Genomic DNA, 27,495 nt, shown 5'->3' with positions numbered 1-27,495 from the left:
AATTTTAAATTCAGTTTATGACTTTAACTGATTGATTTAGTTGCTAGCTTGCTACCACGCAATTTTTTTAGGTTCCTTTCCTTTTTTTGGGGGGGGGTTCAGGGATGTTTTCCCATTATTCCTAATAGCTGAAACAGATAAGGCAGAAATGTAATTCGAATGTCAGCCTTGACGTTGGAATGATGGATGCTCTGGTATTAAGAGAATCAAAGATTTAATGCAGAAAACACTTTATCTTTGAGCTCAGTATCAAAAAACGCTGTCGGATCAAAATGCTGTCAGATCTTTCAGACGCAGGGATAACTGAGAATCTTAATTATACACTTCTCTGCTTGACACAAAGGCACAAATGTGCTTATAAAGTTTTTTTCAAATGTAATTCCTATGTTATGATAATGGTTGTAATACCCACTAACAAGCCCCAGATTTTGTCTTTATGAGGAACAGGGATAAACGTCTGTTCTCTAGAACTACATTATATCTGGGTGTTTCAGCGGTTTCAGCTTTTTCTGTTTACCTGTGTCAGTTATAATTTTTTTGCACCCAAAAAAATATGTTGGTGCAACTTAGGGTGTACAATATAATTATATTTCCATTTAATTGCATACCAGTTAAAACACTTAGTTGTAGGTTACAGTTGTACTTTATCTTATTTGATTGTTTTTTTATATGGAACTTGATGGACAAAATATAGGATTAAACAAATGAATCTGGCATCAGTGCAAAAACAGAATAATAACAAAAAAATATTTAAGGCTGTAATTCTTTCTAAGTGTGTTTGGATGACCACGTTCAAACACATGTGACCATAAATTCAACAGAAGCCCTTACATTATACACTTACACGCCTATCTGACACAGTTTACAGAGTCTGCAATCATAAAGCTGATGCTGATGTAGTCTGCATTGTGTCTGATTTTTGAACATGTTCTGCAGATATACTGCAAAATTAACGGTATATCTACCAATTGACACATATCTACCATCACACAGTATATACCCTCGTATCAAGTCTTATTTCACACTTGCTTGATTTTTTTCTGCAACACAAAAGTCGTTATTCACTGAAAATCTTTCTCTCTGTTGTATCTCTCAAATCTCATTCCCATTCGCATACATAACATTTTTTGATTCAGTTTAATGCTGTTAAAAACCATTCTTTGGTAGCCTGGGAAAACCCAGACAACTTCCGGCAAATTTAGATTTGCTCTGCAATTAAGTCTGGCAAAGAGCTCATTCAAGTCCATTTCCCCATGCCGAGAAATCAAGGCACCAATCAGAAACGTTGAGGCGGGCTTTACACATGACGATCGCTCTGATTGGTTTTAGGTCTAGCCTATCCAGAGGCATTTGAGCGACGTCCACTCCGACGTCCGTTGGTGAAGCGCACCAACTTTTAAATGCATTATTATATTCAAATTGCAAACACATGAGAACAGTCTCCATGAAAGACCCACTGGCAGATGAGCGTGTTACTACATTTCTCTCCGAAACGGTAGGAAATTAAATTAGATTTAATAGAGGATTTTAACTGTGACAAGATGATTGACAGGGCAGTTTACGTGGCAGGATGCACGCGACAGATCCGTCCGATAAAGATGACGAAGTAGTATGTCCCAAAGTTGCCTACTTTTTTGCTACACATTCAAAAGTAAATACATTTTCTTCACAAAAAGAGTACATATGGCGTAGTGTAACCATAGACTGTAAAAAAATAGAGTGTAACATAGGCGAAATGGGACGCAGCATATGGCTTTACACATGACGATATCTGATTGATTTTAGGAGTTTTAGGTCTATCCAATTGCGCCCAGAGGCATTTGAGCGACGTCCGTTGGTGACGCCCCTTTGGAAATGAGTTATTAAAGGAGCTTTGCCAGACCCTAACTCAGTTACTACTGAGAATGGTCTGGTTTTAACCAGGCTAATTCTTTGGCTTAAGAAGACTTGAAATATCGCACGTGACCACTTTTATAGTTCTTGTTCTTGCAAAAATCCCTTTCTCTCATTGCCTTTTGTGTTCCATAGATGCAACAAAGTCATTCATATTTGAAACGACACTATGGCGAATAAATGAAATAAATGTCTACTGTATACTTTATTGCACATATTTCACTTTCTGTAAAGTGGTGTAATTTTGTTCCAGCAGCTGCAGAGGCCCATGAGCTAGAGAATATGCTAATACTGTTTCCAATGAAAACTTTTCTAAGCCAAATAATCCTGCATAGATTTATCTTAATGTAAATAGCTTGGTTGTTTTGACAGTAAGCTTTTGATGCTGTTGTGCTTTATTGTTCTTGCACTGGCAAACATTTGCATTATTAATAATTCACAGCAGCACACGGTTTTCTGCAGTCTAATGTTAACATAATTGCTACAAGTCTAGTACAGAAAGGATATAGTACACTTTATAACCATCATGTGCTTATGACAAGCTGTAAATACTAAAATATGCATTTTAAAGGTCCCATATTGTCAAAACTGAAATTTCCTGGCTTTTTCATAGGGGCTATGAAACTACCATATAAGTTTCAAAACAGTCAATCCACAGACAAATGCACACAGCCTGCATAAAGTAGCTGAGCCTTTTCACGAGCCGTTGTGACTTCCGTATAAATGTGATGTCAGAACTACTCAGTCACTGCCTTCAGTCACCACCCCGAGCACTGCCCACCGTCAGGAAACTACATCATTGAACAGGCTTCCGAACAACATTAATATAAGAGAACAGTGGCTCATGTTTATTTATTCAGAAACGCCACAACAATTTAGTTCGACCTTAAACGTCTGTTCTGCATATTTCACAATTGACTGCTTCGTTAATCAGGCACAGTTCAATGCCAGTTTTTCAAAGAAGCTACTCCTCAAAGATGCTGCAGTCCCTACAGTTCATAGTTTTACACGTTTACCATGGGCGTCAATTGCAGCATATGTTCTCGTGTTCTGTGTGCATCTTTGCACATTTACCACAAGTACACCTTTTACAGAAAAAAGTAACATTGAAAAAGAAATTGTAGCACGTCAACTTACTGTATCAGTAGGAAAGCAATAGTTAAATCGCTCTGCATTCAGTGTCTGTCTGCTAACGTTACATTATAAAGCAGTTATGTGTTTCAAAATCAGTGTATAACTAGCTATTAACGTACATATTTTGGAGATTTAAATCGAATTTGACAAGAAAAGTCTGAGTTTGTTTACAAACAGTTTAAATTAGCGTTAACGTTAAATTTGCGCGCAGCATTGATGTAATGGTAATTATAATACTCTTACAATAACGCCGAAAGTACGTTATTATATATGTACGAGTCCGGCTCGAACATGTAAGGCCGGTTATCATTTCCCTCAGCAATGTCCAGGTGTTTTATTTACCTTACTTGTAAACATCACCAAGCCACCGCAGGCTACAGCATACATGGTTGGCCGTGCGTCACTCAGAAAACAACAGGCCAATTTGAGAAGAGAGGCTCATGAATATTAATTAGAAAGGGCAAAATCCGCCTGTTCTTAGCAGATCTCCTGAGAAAGGAGCTGTAAAAATATATTGGGATTGTTTTTGGTACTTATACCACAAATATATATTCTTAAGGACATCACAACCTAAAATAAAACTTCAGAAAGGTGTACAATATGGGAACTTTAAAGTAGCCCGATTATACGTGGAACAACACAATTACATTTTGAGATCATTTGTAGGCTTCCTTTTAGATTGCAGCATTGTGGATATATTGTGGTTGTGCTTCTTGCAAGAAAAGCACACTGTGTTCATTTCAGGGACTGTTTCAGCACTTACTCTGTGGACAGCTCCTAATGGCCAACTGCTCACTGGATGAATCTTCATCTGAGCACTTTTTATAGGACTTCATGATCTTTGTGAATCATGGCCTATAAATTGTGTCCTTGAAACTCTTATGCCATGGTGCATAGCACACAGATAAAAAGTATTGCGTTACGCCATGTAACTCGTTCATGCCATGGCTTGTTGAGAACAGTTGTGTTATTTTCAGGGGAATCCCATACACTTAAATCGGAATGAACTGAAATTTATCTAGAAACTAAAATATGATAGAGCTTTGTGCTCTTTTGACTTGGAGCAGTAAGCAGCAAACCCAAAATTAATACTTTTATTCAGCAGGGATGCATTAATTTGATCAAAAGTCACAGTATTTATACATTACATGTTATACATTTGATGTCTGTTTCAAAATAAATGCTGCTCTTTTTGGACTGTATATTTATAAAAGAATAAAACAAGTGTATCAGTATTAAGAAGCACAATTTCTAAAAGGAATAAATGATATTTAAAAATATTCAATTAGAATATTGTTATTTTAAATTGTAATATTTCATAATATTACTGTTTTCATTGTATTCTTGATCAAATAAATGCTGCTTTGGTGAGCATAAGACGCTTCTTTAAAAGAAAAATATATAAACATATATTAAATTGAATTTATATTTATATTTATATTATATGTAATCTGTGTTGCGGAAAGTTACTTTTAAAAGTTATGCATTACAACATTGTGTTACTCTCTAAACATTTTGTCACCTGGGCTGGGCTTGCTTGTTTTTTTAATAACAGGAAAAGAAATAAAACACCTAAATGGTCTATTTTTGGCAAATGCAAAAACTCTTTCACAGCAAAAGTGAAATTAATAAGCCTCAGGTTGAAGGAAATGCAAATTCAAACTTGTGTGGGGGGAGACAAATGTGATATTTGGTCATAAATGTGTCATTAGTATTATATCCACATCTATTTTTGTCCACTGTTTCTATTATAAAATCTTTCATATAAATGAATTTGCCTAAGGAATATTTGCTCTTTAGTTTTAAATGAGCATGTCAAATGTTTAGCATGCGACTGTTTAATTACTGTCTTGCATGAACGCACATGCACCACATTATTATTCAAAGATGCATATTATCATTTTATAGCGCACCTCCAGCTTGCAACATATCTGAGCATGCAACTTTTTCTCTGTTTATACATTAATCCCCACTTATTTAATTAGAAAAATGGCATACAGTTGCTGGTGCAGTGGATATTAAGTATGTTTTTTAAAGTATCACCCCCCCCCCCAAAAGGAAAGCAATTAAAACGATGCGGAAGATTCCACAAGAGTGGATCATCTGTCATCGTTTCAATTTAGAGCTCTTTAAAACTGTATTGCTTCCTGTAAGTATTGAGAAGTAAATTAAGCGTGCTGTCAGACTCTCTTTGCTCTTGAAACAGCCTTTTAGAGAAGTGGTTTCTTGAGCTCACACAGCCATGAAACTATTGCAGACACTGGGATTTTACCTGAAGCCAACTAAAATAGTGAAACATCTGTGTGATTTAGCGGTGTCTGACAGTAGCATAATCCAATATATGTGTGGGTTTGTGCTTGTAAAAGAAAGCCAGATGGGAATAATTATTTATCTCTCTCTCAAAACTGTCAAAAAATAAACAGGATACAACATGACTTGTGTTTCTCAGGTGCTGGCTGATTAAACGGAGATGTTGTTGTACCTCAGGGCATTTCCTGTGCTGGATTGATAAGATGTTTTATTATCTGGCTAAAATTGATTGTAGCAGGTTATGATGACAAATTAAATAATGAGACATGAAAAGTTTTTAGAAAACTTTGAAAATTAATCAGGGACCGTTCCCCCTTGTAGCTGCAAAAACACCTCTCTCTCTTCCTTTCTCTATAATAACTGTGTGATCTCATTAGTTTCTGTTGGTAATCTTATGTAAGGTGTGCATGTGCATTTTTATATTTTAATTGACAATGATATGCACAATACTAACATATGGAGAGCTTGTAAAATGCAAACCTTTATACATAAAAATGTCAAAATATTTATTACACACACACACACACACACGTGGGGTTTTCATTGTTTATGGGGACTTCCCATAGGCATAATTATTTTTATACTGGACAAACTGTATAATCTATCACCTAACCTTAAACCTACCCTTAAACCTACCCATCGCAGAAAATGTCAGCATTTTTACATTTTCAAAAAACATAACTTGGTATATTTTCCTCATGGGGACCAAAAATGTCCCCAGTGGTACAAGGATTTCATATATTGCTATCTTTGTGGGGACAATTTGTCCCCATAACATAGGGTTTACACACACACAGTCATCACAGTCACACACAGTCATCATTAGTCATCTGGTCCAGTCATTATGTTTCACTCCAAAGTAAAAAAAAAAAAAAAAAAAATGAACTTCTATTTTGCATGAACAAAATAAAGCACTTTAAAATATATAAATATATATATATATTATATATATAATTTTTTTTTTTCATGACAACAACATTTTCATGACAATTAAGCACATTTCCATACAAAAAGTACAATAGTATAATGCGGGAAGAACCCAATCTAGTTATAAATATTATGACATTTTTTTCATTAAGACGATATGGCAGAAATATTTAAATAATCAGAGTATCGCAGAGATATGTGCTTCATATTCACAAAAAAATAGTATCACAAGGTGAAAAATGCAGTTATTTCTTCCTTTCATTTTTTTGTGAGACTTATATAAAAAATGAAACCTGCATCAAATATTGTACTTCGTAAACAGATGTATGTTCAAAGGTTGTATTTAATGCCAACCCATATCATAAAGGTACATTTATTTTAAATATTAATAAATATTAATATTAAGTTTTTAAAATGTAAAAAAGAATGTTTATAATCTCCATAAGGAATTCTATTATCATCATTTATCACTATATTTTGTCGCCTGCATGCTTGTTTTCGTTTAATCTGCTTTGAATGGATTTTCTTCTCTTTGTAAACTACTTAAGTGTCAGGGTCTGGAGGGCATGTGTGTAATTACCGATATTCTCACGAGTCTGACTCTACTGCATCAGAACTGAGTCTAGTCAATATCTTGTTTCTATTTTAAACAATTTCTTCGATATACAAGGATTTGTCCTTCGTCTATTCAGCAACTGTAATCAGTCTGCAAATAACAGTTTTGACTTAGCTCTATTTGTCTCAGTCCTATAGTATTCCCGCTTGGATTGCAATGTTCTGCTAATTTTTCCCATTGCCCATTCATTACTCATTTCCATTCAGCACTCACACATTGTCACTGGCTCCAATTTAATTGCCTTTATTTTTGTCTAAAAATTCATATAAATGTATAAAATAAATAAAAGTCAAATAATCAATTACAGTTATTATTATTAATAAAAAAGAATAAACAATTAATATACACTGAAAAAATGGTGTGGAAACAGTTTTCACTTGCAATTACAAAGAGAGCGAGTAACACATTTACCTTAACATAAAATGTTTAAGGTAGAAAAACTGAAACTGTATTTTCGGTCCCACTTTATATTAATTGGCTTTAAGTACTATGTACTTACATTGAAATTAATAATTTGATACAGTGTACATATTGTGTAACTACATGCTTTTACATTGTACTTACATTTAAAAAATTCCTGCATGTAATTACAGCTGTAATTAATTTATGTAATTGCATTTGTAATTACACAGCTGACCCTTCCCTTACACCTTAACTCACCCTTAAGCCTACCCATAGCCGCACACCTGTCCCTAACCTTACCCGTATCACACTTCAATAGCAGCAAAAGTGTTTTACAATACAACATGAACACAATAAGTACATTGTACTTATTTTTTGATGTAAGTACATAGTACTTAACGCCACTTAATATAAAGTGGGACCGTATTTTCTTGTAAAACCTACTCCAATCATTTTCAAAAAATAATTGTATTTAGTATTTAATAATGAAATCATTTTGTAATGTAGAAATTGTTTAAGATTCAAATGTAATAAGATTATTATTGAGCATTCTAATGGAGCTTCACAGCATATGAAATGTATACCTTGCTATAGTGGCCTTGTTAGATTTCAATTCAACGGGTGAAAGCTTGAGTGAAGACAATTTACAGCATGTCATAAATTCTCAGAAACTCAAATATAGCCAACTTTAATTTGATATTTTTAATGTTGATAAATTCCTGTTTAGCATATTGTTTGGCTTTGACTATATTTGGCAGTCTAAGTGTATTATGTGGGTAGGAGGCTGGTTAGTCAAATGGATATGTCTCTAAAATCAATATTGATATATATATAATATATTTACAATACTGCACAGCTCTTATACCAACGAGCCAAAAGCATTAAGACCACCTGCCTAATATGCTGTTGGTTCTCTGTGTGCTGCCAAAACAGCGCTGACCCGCCGAGGCATGGACTCTACAAGGTGTCCTGTGGTCTCTGGCACCAAGACATTAGCAGCAGACCCTTAAATTCCTGTAGGTTGTGAGGTGGATTGAACTTGTTGGTCCAGCACATCCCACAGTTGATCAACTGGATTGAGATCAGGGGAATTTGAAGGCCAGAGCAACACCTTGAACCTTTCATCACGTTCCTCAAACCATTCCTGAACAATGTGTGCAGTGTGTCAGCGATCATTATCCTGCTGAAAGAGGCCGCTTCCACCAGGCAACACCACTGTCATGAAGGGGTGTACCTGTTCTGCAGTAATGTTTAGGTAGGATACACGTGTCAAATTTACGTCCCAACAGAACATTGGCCAGAGCATCACACTCCCTCCACCATCTTGTCGTCATCCCATAGTGCCTCCTGGTGCATCACTTCCTCAGGTAAAACGGTGCACACTTGCACGGCCGTTCACGTGATGTAAAAGATAACGGGACTCAGCGGACCCGGCGACCTTTTCCACTGCTCCAATTTCCAGTTCCAACACTTGTAGGTGCTTTCGACGGTGGACAGGGGTCAACATAGGCACTCTAAATTAGTCTGTGCATACACAGCAGAGTGTGATGCACCATCCTCCCATAACCATCATTAAAATGTTGTGTTGCTTGCGCCACAGTAGACCTTCTATTGACTTCTATTGAGCCTTAGTTGCCCTCGTGTATCGATGAGCCTCGGGTGCCCGATTTGTCTCTCGGGTCACTGTTGGTAAATTCTCATCACCGCTGACCAGGAGCAACCCACAAGCCACTCTGACCCAGTCGCCTTGCCATAACGTTTCGTCTCACAGTCGCTCAGATCTTTAAAACTGCCTTTTTATCCTACATCCAACATATTGATGGCGAGAACTGATTGTTTGCTCACCATATAATCTACCCAGACCTTAATAGAGTATGTGGCCTTGTTAGGAGATGATCAACGATATTCGCTTGACCTGTGACAGTGTTATAATGTTTTGGCTCATCAGTGTATGTCTCTAATATCAATCTGTCTGTTCATGTTAGTTGACAGTGCAGTAATTAATGCTAACAAATACAAACTTTGATTTTAATAATGTATTAGTAAATGTTGAAATTAATATTAACTAAGATTAATAAATAGATTAATAAATAACTTCAATAACTTGTTCAGGCCAATCCTGAGCTCAGAGCCCTGAGCCAAAAATGCATAACCTTTAATCTATCTGATTATATGTAAGTGTGAACTCGTGAATTAATTTAGGAAGCAGCCATAGAATAAGCAGGTTAATATCAGCTTACATTGCATCAATAATTATAGGACTGTGCACCCCACTTGTGTTATTACATAAAACCACATACCTGCTCAAACTGTTTTCACACAGTGTTTGTCTGAACTGATGTGATATGAGTTATATGAGTTGAGTTCATATGGCTGTACAAACAACACTGTATTCAATTAAAGCCAGCTCAGATGAGTCACTGTACTTATTATCCATAAAGTATTTATGAAGCCAACGCTAATAAGGTTTTAGAGAGCATCTTTGTGGCTTTTGGCCTTTCTGTCAGAGCTGGTTTGCCTCTCTTTGCTGTTGTTAACCCACACTCAGTGTACAGAAAGGTCAAGGCCTGCACTGCTACAGAAAGGTCACGTGAGCTCTTTGAAGGTTAAAGCTTGGAGTTATAGCATCAGCAAGGATGTTACAAGGGAAGACATGGCACAGAAGTCTGAAAGCGGGGAACGGAAACGCTGACTTAAACATTTTGTGTAGATCAAAGTTACAAATTTGGGCTGGAAAGTTCCCCAAAAGTTCTAAAAGAATCATTAATGGAATAGATAACATGATAGTGAGTAAATTATATCAGAATTTTCATTTTTGAGTGAACTATCCCTTTGGATATGATTTTAATGCAATTTCAATGAACCCTTGTGGAAAAGTTGTTCAATTTTGCATGCATAGATTACTTATTACAGATATCATTTAAATAATATGCTTACTCTAAGTGTGAACTGAATGTAATGTTTTCTAATATTTAACTGTATGTTAATTGCAATTAAATGAAAATATATTATAGTTTAACTGAATTTATATTAAGGCTTTCCATTCTTAAGAGTACTATTTTTGAACCAAAAGTCCTTAAGTAGGACTTAAGTACATCTTTTATTTCATAATTACTTCTATTGTCTTTGAAATATGGTTAAAGTGTACTGCCAAATTTTGGTAAACTAATATATACTTTAATATAATTTATATTGAAACTTGTATGTCATGTATTTAAATCTATTTGTAATTACACATTTTTAATGATCAAGTTGCAAGTTATTTTAGTCAACAAACAAAATAATTATACTTGAAGGCATAACTAAAAGATTATTAAAACATAATGATTTCAATGTAACTTGATTTAAATTGAAACTTTTCATTTGACATTATTACAAAGTGCACTTTTTAAGAAACAGTCATGAACATGTACTCTCTTTGAGTACACTTTATTGACATTTTATTTCATTATTATTACATTATCTGTAAGTACAGTTTTTTAAAAGATACAGTAAGATTTTTAGTACACTGTGAGAACACATTGAGTAGAATTAAGCACATTTCCATTTCAGAAGGCCTCTAAGACTCTCTACAACAATCAATAAAATGTTATAAAATATATTGTAAAATCATATGTGACAACTTCTGTGGATATATGTCAGTGCACTCAACACCATAGAAAGAGAAACTGCAGTGGTTTCATACTAGCAGTGAGTTGTTATTTAGCACTTTTTACAGTACAGATTGTTTCAAAGCAGCTTTACAGTGATAACAGGAAAATAATGCAACAAAGTTTGTTTTGCCTGTACAGCAGATCAGAAGAAAATAGTGGACCTGACACAATGGTGGTTAATCAGCCAAATGAACATTATTGGTGAACAGCGATTATTTCAAAATGACTATTGGGATGTGTTTCCCGTACAACAACTTACAGTAACTGCTTAAGCACTGTAGAACGATCGTATGTATGGTCAGAGAAATGAACTAGCTAGTCACAAATGTCTCTCGAAACCGTAGTAACATGGTCGAACCTCTATCATTTGAACCACACTGATTCAACAGTATAGGACTTTTGTTAATGACCACTGTTACGTTTTGAGTTTGTTGATCTGTTTCTCTGTTCTGTTCATGTTTGAGTTTCTTTGTTAATCTTCTAGTCTGTTAATTAGTTAAGTTCTCCTCTGTTCTCGCCCTGTTTGGTTAGGTTCCAAAAAGTTTGCGAATATTCGTTAAATCTATAGGTTCTGGAAACACAGAATCATTGAACTATGTTGGTATAACAACAAAACTTGCAATCATAGTTGAATAACGATGCATTCAGAAAATACACCCCATGTCAATATAATGGTCTGTCCTTAGATGGAATGTTTAAGAAGGTCTTATAATAGACAATACCTTATCATGAATTCTCACTCTCAAAAAAAGCCTTATCTAGATCCTGTACTAATATTATCTGATATTTTCATAATCCTGCCGAGTCTGAAGCGGTGACCTATTGAAAAAAGGTGAACAGGAGGAGATGACCTTAGCTGTGCACAAATTTCAGGAACACCTCTGTGATTTGATGTCCATCAGACTGCAAATAGTCATCAGGAAAGGAAATAATATATTATCTGTGAAACCTTTTGGTGCTGACAGATATCTTGGAATCCTAGACCTAGATTCTCTCCAAGAGAATTGCATTAGGTGCTCTCTATGGATTTGAAGATTTTGAAAAAACAGGCTAATGTTTGTTGGAGGTTTCTCTGCAAACTCTGGCTGTTCAAACACATGATTTCTGCAGCTGTGCTATATTTGAGGTTGATATTTCTGCCGGAAAAATTGAAAGCTCATGCTGTGTAATATATTAAGCCTTTGCCTGGTTTGCAGAGAGGCGAGAAAGCCACCTTTAAAGATGCCGTAGCTGCCTCCAATCCTGCTCTGAAATGGATTTGAGGTTTTGACTCCCGGTGGCAACGCTAATAAGTCCTTGAATAAGGAGTGTAATATATTCTCATTCTCGTAATGATGGAAATATAGCTTAAATATGGTTTGCTTGTTTGTGTCGCCCGAAGTCAGTGTCTTTTTGCTTACTGATGCATACAGTAGCTCATCTGAAATGGATATTCCACAGTTACTGAATTTGAGGTTTTCTATCTGGTATGATTTTTTACACTGTTTGTTCAGGCAAGCATCACTAATACTTATGCATGCTTATGCTTATGATGCGTTCATACATACAGCAGTTTTATCGCTGGAGGTCGCCAGATGGATACTGTTGGTTGTATTTGGCGTTTCTACTGCTACTGTAGATGCTCTAATGTTATTAGTGGCCTGTGTAACTGGCCTTGACTTTTGAAATATGATCAATAATGAGATCTACTGACTGTTAAAATAATCTGATTCCAATTTAAAATGATAGTAATATAATTAAAAATAATTGGAATCAGATTTTTGGTGCTTCAACACTCTGGAGGTGTTGGAGATATATTGTTTGCTTTATATGTTTGATATAAATTGATTTGTTTTGATGAATCGCAACAGTGCGTCATTGTTCATTTGCATGACGTATGTCATAATGCTGGACAGTAAGTATTAAAATTTTTGCCAGGCAGACTGATAAAATGAGTGGGAAAAAATAACAGATTTACAATGAAGGAGGGACTAGAAGGTCCTAGCACCACCTAGCAACCAGCCAGGACAACTTAGCAACTCACAAGCGGCATCCAAAACACCCTCAAAACTGTATAGCAACATGTTTAAAAAAACACTGAGAGCACCTTAGAAACTGGGGCTTGCTGGATCACTAGGACAGAAATCTGTGAAAATGAATCATATGGTTGTGTTTGTTGTGTTGCATCTTAATATTGGTGTATTCTGTCATGTTTGGTGCTTTATCTTTAAGTATTTGCAGTGTGTATATGTGTGTAGGATGCTGTATCAACAAGCAGTGTTCTCTCCACCTCTTTTCATTTGCTTTTGAAGATACAAAAAGAAGTGTGTATTTTGGGGGGATCACTGATGAATAAGTTACAGCTCCAGTGGAACTTCAGGGCTCCATAAATCATTCACATCCAGCATTAAATTCTGAAAGACTGAAGGCTCTGTGGTGCAGATGTTGATATTGTACATACATACATGTGTTCACCACACACACCCAGTATCAGTCTATGCATTTTCAGCTATTCTTTTATTTCTTTATTTCTTAGTTTCACAGTAATGGGAAATATTGATTTGTAAATTAAATGCATTTTAATTTGTTGGAGCCGTGGCCTAGCAGTCACCCTCACCCAATATTCATTAGGGGCCAAACTGGGGAAGGTCTCTGATGGCACAATATTAGCTGTGCAAAAAATGTTTAATAAAGGTGCACAGTAAGGTTAGCCAATTCGGGGATTTGAACATGTCAGTCCTTCCAGCGTTATCACTGGGATCTCATCCAAATCCTACTACTGACTCCTACATGCGTTTTTGTGATTAAAAGAGTTCAATTAGCATATGAGTGTTAAAATATGAATATTCATGATTACATTATTAATGCATATTAACATTGCAAAAAGATCTATGCTATCTGAAGCTATATAGCTAGCTTTATATCTATCTATCTATCTGTCTGTCTGTCTGTCTGTCTGTCTGTCTGTCTGTCTGTCTGTCTGTCTGTGGATCTGCCCAACCATGGTAACCAATTATTATTCAAATCAGTTATTGTAACTATAATATAAACCGTGGTAACTTAGAATTATTCACGATTTATCACCTCTTTCCTCAAAAACAAAATTACATAATAGTAACTGTGTAATAACTATGTATCGATAGTAAAATGTGTGTCTTAGAGAATGCTATGTTTCCCATGGTAATTTTTGAAGCTGGGCCATGTTCTTCAAATTAATCTTTATCATGTACAGTACTCAGTTTGGATTTATTTACATTGTACAATAATTTAAAAATAGCAGTGAAAAAAAATGCACTGCAGCTTTAAAAGAGAGAAGTTTATTCAAACTAAAATAAATTCCACACCTAAGGCTGAATTATCTACAAAAAAAAAATAGTAATGGAGCAAAATCATGTTAAGCAGTTTGAGCTGAATTAATTGCAGTAAAAGAAAAAAGAAAAAAAGGAAAAAGAAGAGAGAGGAACGTCAGTGCAGTGCTGCAATATAATGACAAGTTCACACACACACACACACACACACACCACGCGCACACACACACACACACACACACACACACACACACACAGAAAACGATCCATTCATTCCACATTCTCTCATCTGTCTTCGGTCAGGCCTTTAGTTATGTGGGTGACGAGTAACCGACTCTTTAGTTTCTGCTAATTGCTCTCATTGAGTATAGCAGCGCATTGCAGTACTGCAGATGAATTATACAACCCTGACAGAAATATCTTCTCTCTAGAAACCCGGTTCTACACACCACAGCACTAATGAGACGTCCTCTCATTTCCAATGGTCATCTGTGTAGTGGTTTTGGCATAATGCAGCGGTAATGTGCAGCCAGATGTTAAGTCTTTGTGCTTGCAAATGTTTAGGGGCTGCTGAATTATTTGCTTTCGTTTTGTACTGAATTACTAATTGTCCGATTTAGTCAAGGTCTCTTGCACTAAAAAGTGCTAATTTAGTTTTTATGAACCATTTTACAGCTTCTTCCTGACCCTTACTCTGTGTCCTAACCAGACGTGATGCAAGAAGATTTCAGTGACAAGCACCAGACACTATACAAGACATGACACAATTCGACAAAATCAGTCATACTCACAACGAAATGAATAAGTACCAGGGCTTGGTATCGATACAGATACATTCAATGATTATGTTTTTACTGGCCCTACCAAAAAAGGTAATAAATTGATACAATATTTTTGTTGTTGTTTTTGACCCATGTATCCTTGTATTTTAATAAGTAAGGTTATGACACCAAAATTTTAGATACCAGTGAAATTTAACAATTCTCGATTACAATTTCGATACCACAGCTAAAACTAATATAAATTTCAAAGATTATTAAAGCCAAGAAAACAGTCATCAAACTACAAGCAATAGCACAAATAAATAAATATAATAGAAAAAAATATACAAATGAAATAATCAGTGCTTCACAAACTTTTCAGGTAGGTCTTACAGTAGTTTTCAGGTACAGAAATTGAATAAAGTAATCAAATGTAAAATAACACTGCATATAATCTTCACTGTATAAATTAAATAAAGATTATTCCTTATTAAAGTTACAAAAGTAATTCAGTGAGTGATTTCTTTGTCTCTTGTAGTTTGATTAACTTCAAAACAGACAGAATCAGGAATATTAGGCTGCTGTCACTTTAAGACTAATGCAGGATCCGAAATATACTGGCACACAAGCTACTTTTTTAATTACATTCACTTAAGGAGCTGTATGTAAGAAATGTATTTCAATTAATCATAAAATGGCCCTGATATGTCACTAGACATTAAGAAATCATGTTCATTTCAAATACTTATATCACTGACAACAGTAGTACGGCCAGGATATTGTCATTTAAAAAGTGAAGTTGCAGCCCTCAACTGATGTTGATGTTGTCATCTTGTGTTTTGGCCTGATGCTCCACCCTCCACCTATCTACCAATCACAAAGTCAGTAGTGTTTCGGCATCCGGGTTGCCAGCTCTGGCAACCTCGAGTCAGGGGGGAGGGGGAGGGGATACAGTGATTGCAATACCAGTTTTGGCCACAATCTTACATACAGCTCCTTTAAGCCATATCTGACTGTTTACTAGGATACTCGCATGGAAACCATGAAAAAGATACCTTTTATTGTGTTGTGCTGTTGCATTGTGTCTGGTTAGGAAAATGTGTCAAAGTGGAATAGAATTGCAGCTTTAATAACTGAATTTTTTGCATATTCTGAAGAAAACCTGACTGGCATTTGCTTATAAAGTTATGTCATGAATCTCTAGATGGTGCAGGCTGATAGGTCCTTAACTCAATCTGCTTGAAATCACATCATTCTCTATAGGGCACAGCTGATTGGTTCCTGCTGTATCAGTAGCCAATGAGCATGTGTCCTCAACCTTCAAATACTTGGTCAGCATTTGCTGTAGCAGTTTGCAGCATGCATTCAGAAACCCTCCACCTTTCCCAGCTCCACCTGTATAGATCTGCTACGGGTAATTCATGTATGCTATATTGTACAGTAGCAGCATGTCTCACTTGCTCGCAACAGCGTTGCAGATCTATTACACCAAGACCAAACATAACATTGTCTTATCTATAACCAGGCCAAACACTCAGAGGGCCCTATCTCGCACCCAGCGCAATTAACTTTGTACACCGACGCATGTATCATTCCTATTTTGCACCCACGCACAGCGGACTTTTCCCTCCACAGACGCACGTCGGTTAACTAAGAAATACACTTGCGCTCCCCGGGGCGGTTCAGTGCAAAGAGGAGGCGTGTTCCGGCGCAAACGTTCCCTGATGCTATTTTGCAGGTTTAGAAAACAATTCCGCCACTGACCAGGAAAAACCTAGTCTAAAGTCAGTGGCGCGTTGCGCATGTTATTCATATGCTATTTTGTATGGGCGCATGCTTGGCAATAATCAATGTAGCGTGTGCACAACGCGCATGCACTTTCCTTATCTCATCTACACAGAAGCAGCAGTTTTCATTTTTGCAAATCATACATTATTACAATAGATAGATAGATAGATAGATAGATAGATAGATAGATAGATAGATAGATAGATAGATAGATAGATAGATAGATAGATAGATAGATAGATAGATAGATAGACAGACAGTTTATTATAAAAGCATAAATCTAGCTTACACATTTACCCAAATTATCATACGCCTGTTTAACCGAAGTTAATTTGGGTGGGTTTCTCCCATCCCCAATGTCACTTCTCTGTGTTGTACGGCCCTGACGAGAACGTCGGTCTCCTCGGCTGTGAACCACTGCTGGCGCGCGCCTGCCTGGCAAATCGCTGTTATAATAGCAATCCGCTATAGAAAAAGCGCGCCTGCTCTTAAAGAGAATGTGAGATGTCGCTCTGATTGGTTTATTTCATGTTACGCCCAAACCACTCCTATGAATAATGAAGCTACTTCAGACCAACCCATTTTAGATTTGCGTCGGGCGCAAGAGTCATTTGTCCCGCCGGTATAATAGCAACAGCGCCCAAGACCCGCCCACAAAGTTACTTGCATTTCGCGCTTGATACTTGCATTTCAGACCGTTAAAATAGGGCCCAGAGAGTTGTCATGACAGAGTTATGATGTGCTGTATTTGCATAAGGTGTTTCTTGCTGCTAGGTCATTGCCAGGTGGTTGCTTGGTGTTTGCTTACTGGCTTAAGTTAAAACAGTGAAAAATCCTCTATGGTATGTCTCTATGATATGCTCGAATCTGTCTTTCATTGAAAGTGTATGGGATTTTTTTTTTGTCTTATTGCATTACTGTTTAGGCTAATTAATAGCACGTTTCGAAGTAGAATGCTGTAGTAGAGGTCTACACGAAGCACCCGAGACCCGAGGACCCGGGACCCGACTCGGGACCTGTACGGGTTCAGGTCTATATTTTAAATGGTCAGTCGGGTTAGACAAAAAGTTGTATTTTTCGCAACGGGTTTATTGACTTGTTAATAGCAATTTAGTGTGGAATATGTGTCATTCAGGTCCAGTCGGGTCAGTGTCTTCCCGCCGGGTTCGGGTCCAGCTTTCAAATTACAGACGGGTCTGGGTCGGTTCCGTGTAGCACATTAAGGGTCCCTTCGGGTTCGGGTACAATTTTTTTTACCCGTGTAGACCTCTATGCTGTAGCCAAACCATGTTATTGTGTGTTTAATCTCAGAAAGAATGAGAAGCTATGGACTAGCTATCGAGGCCCATTGGATTTAGTTTTTTATTGTGTTTGCTTTAAGTGGGAGCAAGAAAAGACAAACTTTCCCTGAGCCACTGACAGAGGATATTTATATCGTTTAGAAGGCCCCTTGAATGTGCCACACTGAGGGCGGTAATTGTGTAGGCCTGTTAGAGTTTATTACTAATTTGGAAACCTACAATAGAGAATTGAGAACACAATTGAGAGCTGATAGGAGTCAATACCAATACCAAAGGCCTGAAGAGTTAGTCAATAACTGACCCTTGCTTTGTGTGGGTTGGTATGCACTTATCCTTCTGGCTTCTATATATGAATAAATGCTGTTATGGTTGGCTAATTACTTTGCATGTGAAATTAGCAGATTATCGAATAATGAAGACTTGAAGAATGAAGATGCACATATATATTCAAACGCGCATACCTATAGACTAAACACGTAATACGCATGTGCACGCAGTCAGCGTTTTCACAGATTTGATAATATTACATTATGTAATATTGTTATTATGAACTCAAAATACTTTTACCTAGGGGTGTAACGATACCCTCATATCACGATTCGATACATATCACAATACTGAACTCATGGTACGATATTATTGCGATACTCCAAGACATATGATAAAAGGTTAACAAAAAAGTTACTGTTTATTAAAATGCAAAATTTTATATTACATTGTGGGTGTAAATGAATAGGCCTGGACTTGGTGCTGATAACCAAATGCATACATTATTCTGAAGCTGAAATACTAGTACATCACTGACTAGATATTTTTACAATAATGTAGGCCACTTTTTACTGGTAACATAAGACATTGGGCCCACAAATATTCCCCCATTGCATTAATACATATAGTTTAATGTAGTCTATAATTGTCTAATACGTTTTCATGTTTGCATCACATAACCATCTCCATATGAATGGCTTTTCTGATGTAGTAAGTTGTTAGGAGGCTCAAACGTGATAAAGCAGTAACTTTTAGCGCCACACTGGACATTTCATTTCTGAGCGATCACGACTACAGCCAACGCAATAAAAAGATGTCAGATTCATATTCATCTGATTAAGATAAAACTGCGCTTTTAGCACCACTCAATAGACATTTCACTTTGAAATTGTCGCGAAATGTGCAAGAAGCAATGAAATATCGTTTTGCACAAAAGTCGCCACAGGCACGTTTTTCCAATGATCCTGTGTTGCTATACTCAGGCAAACAATGATTTGTGTAAACAGATTTTCTGTAAAGAATGATTACAATGAGCACAAATTATAGCCCAGTACCTTATAAACACAGCTTTGTTTTCTGCCAGACTGACTCCCCAGCATGAAATGTTGGGTGGGTTTAAAACCTGTGCATGTAATGATAAACAGGTCGGAAGCAATTGCAAGTAAAAGTGTTTATTTCAGTAAAGAAATACTCAGAAGTCAAACAGCATGAAAACATTCAGCGTCGTCGGGACTCCTCTCTCACTCGCTCTCACTCTCGGGCTATCAGGAACGCAGACAGCAGGAGAGGTGACGCAGGGACTGAGACGGGCAGTGAAGAGTGCAGATGACGGCTGGTGAGTGGTGAGATTGGCGGTGATGTAGTCCAGGATCCGGTGCACACGAAACATGAGGAACAGGGAGACAAGCACACGAACAGGATGCATCAAACAACGATCTGACAAACATGAGACGAAAGACAGGGCATTAAATAAGGCTGATGATGACTAACAGCTGTCCTGATCAGCGACAACGCCCACATGAAACAAGAAACGTAACGAGACACACCCACCCGACTCAAACACATGAGACTAGAATGAGACAGTGGATCTGACAGCCAAGACAGGATTCTTGGCTACCAAACATCGCAACATTCTCTCCAGATCCTGGTTGGCTCGCTCAGACTGACCATTACTCTGGGGATGATACCCCGAAGACAGACTGACCGTGGCTCCTAACAATCTACAAAACTCCTGCCAGAATTTGGACACAAACTGGGAACCCCTGTCAGAGACCACGTCCATCGGGAGGCCATGTAACCGAAAGACGTGGTCAATCACAGTAACCGCTGTCTCCTTGGCTGATGGTAATTTGGGCAAGGGAATGAAATGTGCCGACTTCAAGAACCGGTCCACAAAGGTTAAAACAACCGTCATGCCTCTGGAGGGCGGGAGGGCGGTGACAAAATCTAGCGCAATGTGGGACCAGGGTCTAGAAGGGACAGACAGTGGCTGAAGTAACCCATCAGGAGGTCGGTGAGACGTCATACACATGGCACAATCAGAACAAGCCAAAACAAAATCGTGAATGTTGCAACCCATAAGTGGCCACCAAAATCGTTGCTTAACTAAGTGACTAGTGCGACTTACTCCTGGATGACAGGCCACGTTGGAGCAGTGACCCCATCGAATGACGTCGGACCGTAACTCCTCCGGAACAAACAAACGACTCAGTGGGCAAGCAGGCGGAGGCGTTACCCCTTCCAAGGCTGTCTTGACCTTCGACTCAACCTCCCATACGAGTGTTGAGATAACTACTTTCTCGGGTAAAATGCACTCGAGAGTCACCGGGCGTTCGGATGGATCAAAAATACGAGATAAGGAGTCGGGTTTGATGTTTTTGGAACCCGGGCGGTACGAGAGAGTAAAGTCAAAACGTCCGAAAAAAAGTGCCCACCTAGCCTGCCTGGAGTTGAGTCTTTTAGCAGATCTAATATATTCAAAGTTCTTGTGATCGGTCCAAACGATAAAAGGTACCCCCGAACCTTCTAACCAATGACGCCAATCCTCCAATGCTAACTTGACGGCCAACAACTCTGTTACCAATGTCATAGTTACGTTCGGCAGGCGACAAGCGATGTGAAAAAAAACGTGCAAGGGTGCATCTTGTCGTCTGAGGAAGCGCGTTGGGAAAGAACTGCTCCTACCCCCACCTCTGACGCGTCGACCTCCACCACGAACTGACGTGTGGAATCAGGGGCGACAAGGATGGGAGCCGAAACAAAGTGGCTCTTGAGGTTGGTAAACACAGCCTCGGCTGTGTCTGACCACCTGAACGTCGTTCTGGGGGAGGTCAAGGCAGTCAGAGGTGCGGCTAGCTGGCTGAAATTACGAATGAAACGTTGATAGAAATTGGCGAACCCCAGAAACCGCTGTAGGGCCTTACGGGAATCTGGACTTGGCCAATCTATCACAGCCTTAACCTTGTCAGAATCCATGCGCACTCCCTCAGACGAGACGATGTATCCTAGAAAAGAGACAGACTGTGCATGAAAATCGCATTTCTCCGCCTTAACAAAAAGCCCATTCTCTAACAACCTCTGAAGCACTCGTCTGACGTGTTGAACGTTTTCCTGGAGAGACGAAGAAGAAATCAATATGTCATCCAGGTAGACATATATGAACCGGTCTACCATGTCTCTCAACACGTCATTGACGAGTGCCTGGAAAACCGCTGGGCTATTGGAAAGCCCGAAAGGCATAACCAAATATTCAAAGTGCCCCCTAGGGGTGTTAAAAGCGTTTTTCCATTCATCCCCCTTCCTGATACGGACCACATGATATGCATTACGTAAGTCCGGTTTTGTGAAAATGGATGCTCTCTGCAACCTCTCGAAAGCTGAAGACATCAACGGCAAAGGATAAGTATTCTTTACCGTGATGTTGTTCAGCTCTCGGTAATCAATACAAGGTCGCAGAGAACCATCCTTCTTTCCAACAAAAAAGAACCCCGCCCCCGCAGGAGAAGAGGAAGGCTGGATGAACCCGGCTGCCAGAGAATCAGAAATATATTTCTCCATGGTCTCTCTCTCGGGAACAGACAGAGAGTAAAGCTTGCCTTTAGACGGAGACTTACCTGGCACTAAGTCTATAGCACAGTCATAGGGACGATGCGGAGGGAGCGAAGCAGCTCGAATACTGAACACTTCCTTCAGGTCCAGATACTCCGCGGGCACGTTTGACAGATCCGCTGGCTTCTCATGTAACACAGAAACAGACACAGATGCACAGGCAGAAACAAGACAGGACTCGTGGCAGGGCTCGCTCCACATAGAGATGGAGTTGGAGCCCCAATCCACACGAGGGTTGTGTTTAACCAGCCAGGGGTGACCCAACACAACAGGTGCAACCGGGGAGTCCATGAGGAGGAAAGGGATGGTCTCAGTGTGGTTGCCGGAGGTGATAAGGGTTATGGGGTCAGTAGAATGGGTAATGTTGGGGAGTTGTTGGCCATTCAGGGCATCGACAGAGATCTGGTGATGAAGCGGCGAGATGGGAAGGTGAAGTTGGTATGCAAGATAAATGTCCATGAAGTTACCCTCTGCTCCGGAATCCATGAGTGCTCAACAGGTGTGCGTACTGTTGACCCATCTCAGTCTAACCGGAAGGAGAGTGGATGGTGAGGACTTCCTGGCGGAGATCCCACCCGATAGTAGCCTCAACTTTACTATCGGGCTTGCTCTTTTACTGGGCATGCGTGTAGATAATGTCCCCAGCCACCACAGTAGAGACAGAGTCCCTGGGACCTCCGCCTCTCTCTCTCCTCCCGGGAAAGCCGAGCTCTACCCACCTGCATGGGCTCGTGATCGTCGACGTGACCGACCGTGTTGTCCTCCGGGATGCTGCGTTGAACCGCTCCTGCGGGATCGCGGGTGGCACGAAGATGGCGAACAAGCTGGTCTATGCGAGCATCCACCCGCAACGCCAGCTCTATAAGTCCATTGAGCGTGGAAGGAAGGTCCAGCATATATATCTCTCTCTTTTAACACGGTCGGCCAGCCCATGCAGTAACATATCCCACTGCGCCTCCTCGTTCCATTTGCACTCAGCCGCCAGCGTGCGAAATTCGATGGAGTAATCTGCGAGTTCCGATGAACTCCCCTGTTTAAGGTCCGCGAGTCTTCTGGCAGCCTCCTTACCAGCCACGGCTCGGTCGAAGACCCTCTTCATTTCAGCGCTGAGTGCTAGGAACGAGTCGCAGCAGTGGTCCTTGTTCTCCCACACCGCCGTCCCCCACAATGCTGCACGGCCTTTAGTAACGTGAGAACGAACGCCACTTTACGTCCGGGGCTGTCAGATCGTTCTGTAATGATAAACAGGTCGGAAGCAATTGCAAGTAAAAGTGTTTATTTCAGTAAAGAAATACTCAGAAGTCAAACAGCATGAAAACATTCAGCGTTGTCGGGACTCCTCTCTCACTCGCTCTCACTCTCGGGCGATCAGGAACGCAGACAGCAGGAGAGGTGACGCAGGGACTGAGACGGGCAGTGAAGAGTGCAGATGACGGCCGGTGAGTGGTGAGATCGGCGGTGATGTAGTCCAGGATCCGGTGCACACGAAACATGAGGAACAGGGAGACAAGCACGCGAACAGGATGCATCAAACAACGATCTGACAAACATGAGACGAAAGAAAGGGCATTAAATAAGGCTGATGATGACTAACAGATCAGCGACAACGCCCACATGAAACAAGGAACGTAACGAGACACACCCACCCGACACAAACACATGAGACTAGAATGAGACAGTGGATCTGACAACCGTGACAGTGCATCATCACGCCATTGGGCAGAGCTTGCCAATCAGATCAGAGTTTTGTCATTTTCAGGTCATTTTTGTGTGCCATCTGATTATCAGTGAAGGACCGTGAGCCATTTATGCACTTGCTTCCATCACATCCAAAGGCTTTTTGCCCTCCTTGAAAACCTCTCTTCATAAACACTACATGAAAAAGGAGAACTGACTGTTATTTGAAGGAAACTTCTCATGCTCTGGCGATTTGCACAGGGTTATTAGATATTGGATGTATGTTTCTCTCTCAGCAGGCAGAGGTCCGTGGGGATGTTTCACAGTCCATTAGTGTTACTGGACCGTAGTGTATGTCCGATCTGACAGCTCATCACTCCGTATTAAAGCAGCTATTGAGATGGCCATTTCTGAGATGTCAGCAAATGAGTTGCATCTCTGTTCTCATTCACTTCATATGTGCTTTGTCTCAGAGGATGCTGGTGTTCATAAACCTTCACACAGGTCCAGTTTTAATGGCATTCTTGCTTCTCTTTCCCTCTCTCTATCTCCCTGCCCACCTCCAGTTTTTACTATCTCCATATGTCTTCAGGATAAACAATCATTCCCCTAAATAAGGCTTGGAATTGCCCTGACCATGTAATTTTCTGTATTGGCCCCTCTCTCCGGAGAATAGAGGTGGCCCAAGGCGAGAAAAGACAGAAAGGAAAAAACAGAAGCAAAGGAAGCAGATACAGACAGTATTTTCTCAGTCTTCGTGCCTTTCTCTTTCTCAAATCACCATCAGTTCTTCTGTAGTGATTTGACTGTTGACACAAGATCTGTTTCAAAAGCTAGTGAGCTGTCTTGTAGTGTAATATTAATAGATCAGTATATCTTCTTAAATTGGCCATTTCGAGATTATTGCATGGTTCAATAACTGTACCCACTTGCTCAATAACCGAAACTTTAACTCTCTCCTGTGTCAGTTCCAAAACCTATTTCAGTGGATAATGAAAAATCTGAGAACAAAATGGCCTCAAATGTAACATGATTTGGTAGGGTACTGTACAAAACCTAAAAATCGAAATTAGCAAATAGATCTTTCTCTGAAGTATAAAATGCTGTCTAGGTAGGCATCTCACTTGTTTTTGGATCAAAGTTAAAATGTAGTTTTAGCCTGCTGCCTGTAAACTCCATTCCTCATTAATGTTCATTTTAGATGAATGCAGGTAATAAAAGTGAATGTGCGGCCCCAAACCTTCCCAGAAATCTCATTTACAGTAAGTCAGCTTTATTGCGATGCCATGTATGCCTAAAGTGCTTAAAATGCAATTGAGCTCAAACTAATGAGCTTTAAGTGGTTGCATTCATATTGCAGTGCTACTAAATTAATAGGGATGCTGTTTATACATTGCATGGGCCGTGATACCATTAGAATATTCATAGTAAACAACCTCATTCAGCTCTGTGAATCAAGACTGTAATGGCTAATTCACACCACACTGACAGACGCCAAACAACGGCCACGGACACTCCGTTGGGTTTTGACGGTTCAGTGTTTTACCCCTCAGCATCTGTTGACGCTCACTTTCTTGTCATTCCAAACCTTTGTGACTTTGTTTCTTCAAAAGGAGATGTTTCGAAGAATGTTCAAGCTGCTCTTTTCCATATAGTGACCAAAAATAACAATGTTAAATGTGAAGCTATACAGATAATATACACAGTAATGCTTACATCTGTCATGATTCCTGTCCTGTGTTTCCCTTGTCTTGTGTGCCCTTTTGTTATTTCCTGTTCTGTGCCATGTTTTGTAGTCCTTTGTAGTTTTTCATATTGATTAGTCTCCCCAGGTGTTTCCAATTAACCACACCCCCTTGTTATCTTGTTTAGCTTGTTTGTCCCTGTGTATTTATAGCCCCTGTGTTTCACGTGTTACTTTGTCAGTTGTTGTACATGTAAGGGTTGCTTCTAGTCTTGTCATGCTCGTGGTTTTGTTTCTTCGAGCCTGCACTTCACGCCAGCCCAGAGTCTCCTTCGCCGCTGGTCCTGCCCAGTTCAGAGTCTCCTTCGCCGCTGGTCCTGCCCAGCTCAGAGCCCTCTTCGCCGCTGGTCCTGCCCAGCTCAAAGCCCTCTTCGCCACTGGTTCCATTCATCGTAGGGACTTCATCGACGGTTTCGGAGTCTGTAATGTGCCGGAGAAAGCAGGCGGAAGCGAGGATCTAAACGCAAGGTTTTAATGAAATAAACATAGAACAAATAATAAAGAACTTCAGGGGAAAAGAAACAAAACCACGAGCATGACAAGACTAGAAGCAACCCTTACATGTACAACAACTGACAAAGTAACACGTGAAACACAGGGGCTATAAATACACAGGGACAAACAAGCTAAACAAGATAACAAGGGGGTGTGGTTAATTGGAAACACCTGGGGAGACTAATCAATATGAAAAACTACAAAGGACTACAAAACATGGCACAGAACAGGAAATAACAAAAGGGCACACAAGACAAGGGAAACACAGGACAGGAATCATGACAACATCAGAGTCTCCATGGTTTTTCAATGATTGATTAAGTTGAAGAACTGTTGCTTGTTTTTTTTTTTTTGATTGGTTTGGTTTTCAAAATATTGGGCTTGCTTCCAGTTCATCGCGTTATGTTGGTCGTTCTGTTTGTTATTCTGATTGAAAAGTATCCTGAGTATTTTGTTAATCTATAGTTTGTTAATAAACTTAAACAATTCTGCAATTAGATCCATCTTCATTTTTCCTCTCTGCATCAACCAACTGTGACAACCATTTGTTGAGACTGTGTTGCCTCTATTCAGACACTATATATTTTTTTCTATTTCGATCTATCATTGTGGTATTATAGCCTGTGCATAAATTGCATAAATCTAGACATGTATACATTTATTGTAACATGTCAATCAGACAGGCTTTTCCTCTTTAGTGGGCGTTTCTTGGCCAGAATATGCAGCAGTCAGTACCAGACATTTGGACGCAAGTAGCAATCCAGCTCCCCACTACTCACGTATATAGCACTGAATAAATTACTACTCAAGCTAGTGTATATCCAAAAGTTTGTTGTGATCATGTGACTTCAAAAGCACTCAGATGCAGTTAGATGTCTTAATACATCATATCAATGTCTGGGGCTTTATTTTTTAAATAAGCGAATTGAGGCACAGAAACCTCACTTTTTATATTAACCATGAGCAAACTCAGAGATAGATGACACATTGAAGTCAGTACAGTTTCTGTATCCTTATCTGTCCAGTTTACTTATATTGTGCAGTATGCTATTCACCATTTCTGGCTAAACTTATAACAGATTACATTTGCAGAATGGTTTCTGATTATCATGAAGGAAAATTAATAAATTAATATATTTTTTAATAATTAATACAATAAATAAACAAAAAAATGTAATTACCAAATCCCATTCGCAAGCTGCATTATGGTGTTAAAGGGGCTAATTTTATTGGTGTTAAAGGTGTTCAGCTGTGTGGAATACATCCACACCTCATTATCAGCTCTTTTTTTAACACATTCCCTTTCCTCAGAATGACAAGCAGGTTGTATCTCGAGCAAATCCTCACGCTAGAGTCTATTTTAAAGCAGCAGTCCTCTAGAGAGAAAGATCCTTGTTTGCCCGCAGCCCATTAGGATGGCAGTGGATTATCTGAAGTACTGTGTGTTTCATTTTACATCAGAAAACATGAAGTTTGCGTAGCGTGTGGAATGTATCTGCGCACCTTATTGTTTCTTGGGACACTTCAGTGACCAGACCATGAAACCATAGCTGACATACAACTGTTTACATTTTCCTTAAGTCCATCTTGCCTATGGGAGGAATGTTTGGAAAAATAGCAGTAAAAATGAC

The 27,495-nt window shown here is 39.1% G+C and overlaps 1 protein-coding gene across 1 annotated transcript in view; it reads left to right on the top strand.

Moving 5' to 3' along the window:
- The window catches only part of plch2a (phospholipase C, eta 2a), a gene marked incomplete at its 3' end in the record, with an annotated part of 135,515 nt that overhangs the window by 28,439 nt on the left and 79,581 nt on the right, over positions 1 to 27,495 (top strand). The gene's annotated exons all lie outside the window — the stretch shown is intronic.

Source organism: Scardinius erythrophthalmus (assembly GCF_964197995.2).
Source record: "Scardinius erythrophthalmus genome assembly, chromosome: 20".
Lineage (NCBI taxonomy): Eukaryota > Metazoa > Chordata > Actinopteri > Cypriniformes > Leuciscidae > Scardinius > Scardinius erythrophthalmus.
This window is presented reverse-complemented; position numbering and strand designations above follow the sequence as displayed.